We start from the raw sequence: 5,849 nt of genomic DNA on the forward strand, positions 1-5,849 counted from the left end.
AAGCTATTCATTCCAAGTGTTGTTTACACATTATCAGGTATCAGAAATACCCAGACAAAACCTCTGGCAGACATTGTCAGTTGGCTGATCCATCATGCATTTCTAACTCTTTCCTCCCTTTACTACCTCTATTCAAAAGCCCATTCTTCCTTGAAATGGCCATGTGGCACAGTGTTTCCTAATGCAATATAAATAAAAAATCTGTTGTAAATTTTTAGAAACTTTGCTTGCATCATTCAAAGGGTGTATATCTTCCCCTTTTTTGGATGCAGACCTGATAATTGGAATTTCAGCAGCCATACTGTAATCATGAGGAAGAGGCTAGGCCAGGGAATCACAGAGACATTTGCCCTATCATTGCCGAATTACTGAATTACTGAAACAACGTCAGTAACCACCCTAGCAACTTCTGTTATGTAAGAATAAGCAAACTCATATTTGTTCTAGCCACTGTATTTAGGTTCTCTGTTACTTGTAGCTGACTAAATATAATGGTAGTATAAAAAATTACCTAGCCTAGTCATAAATGCCTTATTCTGGAGAAGCCATAAAGAGGACTGACAAAAAAGAGAATAAACACTAATAATATTATAATGAATAATGAATTTACATGATTACATGACAATTTTTAGACTTATTAATGGAAAATCCCTCTTTTGAGCCAAGTCAATAACTAAACAGAACCAGAAATAGTTGGCTAATATAATCTGACCAAGGAGACCTTGCCAACTATTTTTCTTTTTAAAAACATTTCCCATTTTTATACTCAATCTTAGCTCTTGCTTGCCCTTAAATGCTATATTTCTATAATAAAAAATAATCTTCTGCCTCTGTTTACACTAGACTTGGTTTACTTGTTTTCTCATCATTGTTTTTTCTTGAGTCATTAAGTTTTGTTCCTTTCAGTTCTGAAATGTCAAGGTTCTGTATCACTGAAGAAGCAAAAACCTCTGTTTTTAAAGGCTAAAATACTTCTCTCAGAGGGGCTTTCCAAAAGAACTGAATGGCGTACTCAGGAGTACAAATTATAGGGAAACTCCTTAGTTTCGCTCATCCTTCAACAGCAGCCAATTTCCATGAAGCATTGACTGTAGACTCAAAAAAGGTATGTGCACATCTTCTGACCTCGGAAGACACTTACACAGGGCCAAAAGGATGAGTGGTCAATAGCATGTATGTAGGATTATGTGGAATGTGGGATGCTTAGAACTAGAAAAAGCAGAAGAATAAGAGAGAGGTTCAGTTGTCAGCCCATCTTGGCAGAAGCCTCAATCTTTAGAGAAAATTCTATAGTCCTATCTAAACCAGGTTAGTTAAATTACGAGAACTATTTACAATGTAATTCTTATAATGCTAGAAAACTCATGGAAAATTTTATAATTTCAGGTCTTACAGCCCCATTTGTATTATGAACACTTCAGAAATATTCATATATATATATTTATATTTATATATATTTAATTTAAGATGCTGTCGATTTTATAAAGCACCATCACTTTAAATACAGATATTGTGTGTGTAAGAAAAAAGGCAAATCAATTTTTACACGGACTAATTTCTTATTTATTTATTTATTTATTTATGATAGTCACAGCGAGAGAGAGAGGCAGAGACACAGGCAGAGGGAGAAGCAGGCTCCATGCACCAGGAGCCCGACGTGGGATTCGATCCCGGGTCGGCAGGATTGTGCCCTGGGCCAAAGGCAGGTGCCAAACCACTGCGCCACCCAGGGATCCCCTACACGGACTAATTTCAAGGAGATTTAAAGTATTCAAAGCAAGAATTTTAGTCAGTGAGAGAAAATAGTTCTTTGGGCTGCTTCAGAGAGATCTAAACTCAGATTCCTCATTTTGAATGTGAAGAATGTGAGCTGTGGTGATGGGGGTGGGGTGTCAAGGAACTGCTAGAGAGAAATGCCAAGAGACTCAGGAGAAAGGAAAGATCAGATCCCAACTTGGTTGATATTGACAACAAATGTAAAACTTGGTTATCTTCGGAGAACAATAGAATTTCCTGCGTAGATTTTACTTATCCTTGTCCATTTAAAGATAAACAGGGCCTGCCTGTAGCAATATTGTGAAAAGATCAAGACCTTTTATGGCTCATGGGAAAACACCCAGGAAAATCAGGAATGTGAGTTTGGATTCTAACTTTACAATTAATTTATGGTGTGATAGGAGCACATTGTTTAAGCTTCCTGGTCTACAATACTCTCTTTTGCAAAATTAGCACAATAGACTGTTGGTCTCCCATGAAATATCTCAGCCACCTGGGAGCACAGAGATGTATTTTTGGGGGGCTATCCAGTGAATCCTGGGCTGGAGTGAGATGGGGGAGCTCTCCCCACCCCCCGCCCCCCGCCCCCTGCAACATCTGCTGTAGAAGAGTGGCTTCAGGGCTTTGGCTGGTGAAATGCAACCTCTGGGTTGAGTGGACAGCAGCACTGGGAGCAGGACCTGGCACCAGACACCCAACAACAATGTTCAAGCTCCTTAATGACAGAGCCCCACCCCCACTCCAGGTTAAGGGGCTGAGGAGGAGTGAGGGCAAAACCCACTGATGATCACAAAGACTAGCAGAGGCTGTGTGTGCAACAAGGACAGGTGGTGAAGCCAAGTGGTCAGTTTGTCTCTGCCTTCCAGCCTTAGCTTCCTGTTGAGCCCATCTTCCCAGTCTGTTCTGAGGCGCTAGTAAGCACTATTCACCTGCCTGAATCTGCTAAGTGATAGAGCAGTACAGGAAAAAGAGTTTTAAGATTACAAGGTGACAAGAATGTGAGGTAATATAACAAATTGAAAGGAGGGGAGGAAAATCTGCAAATGCAAATGGAATGAATCTTAAAATAATGAAAGGAATTGTGGAGAACAAAGATTTATCATAAAATCTAAGCTGACCAGTGTCCTGTGCCATGCAGTCAACAGTGATCACATGCTGCTTTCTACTTCTAAATAAATAGACTTAAGAAGGATCCTTTAGAACCCAATCTAATCAGAACAACAGGAGCTTTTGTTCTCATTCTAGAATGGTGTTTTTCAAAATGTAGGTCACAACTCTACAATGTGTCATAAAATCAATTAGTGGGTCATGGGTAACAATTTTTCTCTCTGATGGAATAAAGTAGAAAAAGAGATACCAGATAACTTCATGCAAAGTAAATTTCGGGGAAACTTGAGTGTATGTGTGTCTGTATCCATGTGTGTGCGCACATGTGCATGTTGCAGCATGATGTAAAATATATTTCTTACTATGAGAAGCTGTCAATAGAAAGTTTAAAAAAATGATCCTGGTGTGACATTGGATGAGACTTCCAGAAATTTGTGGGCCAACTTTGTGTTATGGGTTGAATTGTGTTCCTCAAAAATATATGTTGAAGTCCTAATCCCCAAGACCTGTGAATACAAGCTTATATAGATATTGTGTCTTTGGAGACCTACTATAGATTGATATAGTAGGGAACAGTTTAAACATAACAGGAGTTTCACATTTGATTATGTGCAATTTATTCTGGAAGAAACACTAAGTGAATGCATAAAACTGCACTAGCAGAAGTGAACTGTGTAAGAAAACTCAAAATACATGCAGATACCTCAGACTCCAATCCAGCTACGTCAGTTCCCTCGTATTATGAGCCACACCCATCCATGTCTGTCATTACAATTTACCTGGCTGACTTCAGAAAACTTCCCTTCCACGATTTCACATGAACTCACAAGCTGTGACTCCTTCACAAGCAAAATTCACCTTTGGCAAGGTGAGGTACCCTATGCATTGTAGTAGTGACACATGTCTTTTCCGTTTAATAAATGTGAAACTGTGTTACCATTTTTATTAGGTTCTCTCTTGTTCTCTTGCTCTCTCTTTTTTTACATGTCACTGATGACATTTTTGAGTTTTGTGCCCCAATCATATTTTTCATATAAACCCTGTGGTTTTCACTGCAGGATCTTGCAAGGGCACAGTGATGTTTGGGAATGCTATGTTGTGTGATAGCAAAACAGAGTGGTATTTAAAACTGTGATACTGGTTGAGATCATTGAGTGGGTTAAGTGTAAATACAGAAGACGCCAAGGGTTGAGTCCAGAGGCAACCTTCTGTTAACAGATAGAGAGGAGGAGTCAACAAAGGAATCACCTGGTAAATTGAAGCCAAGTGAAGCCGGGTTTTGAAGGAAGGCCTAATTAATTGTATATGGTGCCACAGAGAGATCAAGAAAGGAGAAGATCGACTGAGAAGTCAGCACAGAATTTAGTAACTACTGAATTTAGTAATTTGGTGGCATACTGGGGTAAGCCTACTTGGAGAGAATATATTTTTTGAATAATTATGAAATAAATTGTATTTGATTTTAATACAAGTCTTTCTCAAGCAAGCTCTGTCATTTACATGTACATTTATGTCTTGTATGGTATCTTACAGATCAAATTCTGCTTATAACTTTTAGATACTGCTTTGGAGTCCCTCCTCTGCATCTGACAATGGGATAGAAGCACTGTGTTTAAAGGAGCAGATCCTAGAATTGAGACAGACTTATGTGTAAATTCTGGTTTCACCACTTACTAGTTGTCTGAAGTAAGGCTTGCTCTCCAGATTTCCAAAGGGAGGTTAACATGCTATCGTAGTCCGTGTGGTTCCTGTTGAGGAAACTAGTAGTGGGCAGTATTTAGATCTCCACACTAGTTGAGCCTCTCACTCCAGCTGGTAGAACATGGGCATCTGGTGTCCTGCAGGGTATGGTTTGAGGAGTGGCTTATCTTTCACTATTCTCCAATTGGCCATTGAGAGTTCTTAAAGTGCTTCCTTGAGCAGACCAGAGAGTTGAACAGGAAGAGATATGCTGTGTTGTTGGGCATCACGTTAGCGGCACTGGCAGAGACAGTCTCTTCACCTACTCTCAGTGGGTAAAGATCATGATCTTGAAGGGTAAACCCATGACAAATAAGTTTTAATGGGCTGAGAGAAAATGAAGCATAAGTCTTTGTAGACCTCTGTGGGACTTTGAAGGAGAGCCTTGATGAAGAGGTGTGTTAGTTTCTTGGGGCTGTCATAACAAATTACCACAACTAGATGACCTAAACAATAGAAATGTATTCTTCTATAGTTCTGGAAGAAGCTAGAAGTCTGAGATCAGGTGTTGGCAGGGTCAGTTCCTTCTGGGCATTCTGGGAGAGAATCTGCTCCATTCTTCTCTCCTATCTGCTGGTGGTTGCTGGCAATCCTTGATTTTTCCTTGACTTCTAGACATTTCTCTTCAATCTTTTCCCTCCATCTTCCAAAGCTGTTTTTCCTGAATCTCTGTCTCTGTGTCTCTTCCTTTCTTCTTATAAGGACATTAGTTATATTGGATTAAAGCCTCATTATACTCCAGTATGACCTCATCTTAACTATTAATTACATCTGCAAAAATTCTATTTCCTAATAAGGTCACCATCTGAGGTTCCAGGAAGGACATAAATTTTGGGAGGATGCTTTCTAGCCCTCTACTAGAGGGGATCATAAAACCATTAGGCATTATCGTCTGTGAGAGAACAGTGAGGAAAGGATAAAAGAGTCTCTGAAGGAAGGCTCGGAAGGACACAGAAAACCAACAAAGTAGGCAGGATTATAATAGGAAGCTCATGTGCCAAATGAGGTAGTTGAGATTTTAAAGAAGGAACATTTATAAGTGGTGGGGTTAAGTAAAAACAAAACAAACAAACAAAACAAGAGGGTGGTGAAGAACTCCAGAGCTAGCAAGAGCAGAGTGCCACTTTCACAAGCCTTCTCACCCTCTCACTTCCTCCCACTGCCACAGAGAGAAGGTCCACTTGGTCTTCTAACAACTTCTCTGCCATTGAGCTACTCTGTGATGC

The 5,849-nt window shown here is 39.8% G+C and overlaps 1 long non-coding RNA gene across 1 annotated transcript; it reads left to right on the forward strand.

Annotated features, from left to right (window-relative positions):
• Positions 1-937: 937 nt before the first annotated feature.
• On the forward strand, positions 938-4,349 carry LOC140595777 (uncharacterized). Its single transcript, XR_011997652.1, has 2 exons — positions 938-1,105; positions 1,589-4,349. It is a non-coding gene; the product is annotated as an uncharacterized lncRNA (long non-coding RNA).
• The last annotated feature ends 1,500 nt before the right edge of the window (positions 4,350-5,849 follow it).

This window comes from Vulpes vulpes, chromosome 1, assembly GCF_048418805.1.
Source record: "Vulpes vulpes isolate BD-2025 chromosome 1, VulVul3, whole genome shotgun sequence".
NCBI classification, from domain to species: Eukaryota; Metazoa; Chordata; class Mammalia; order Carnivora; family Canidae; genus Vulpes; species Vulpes vulpes.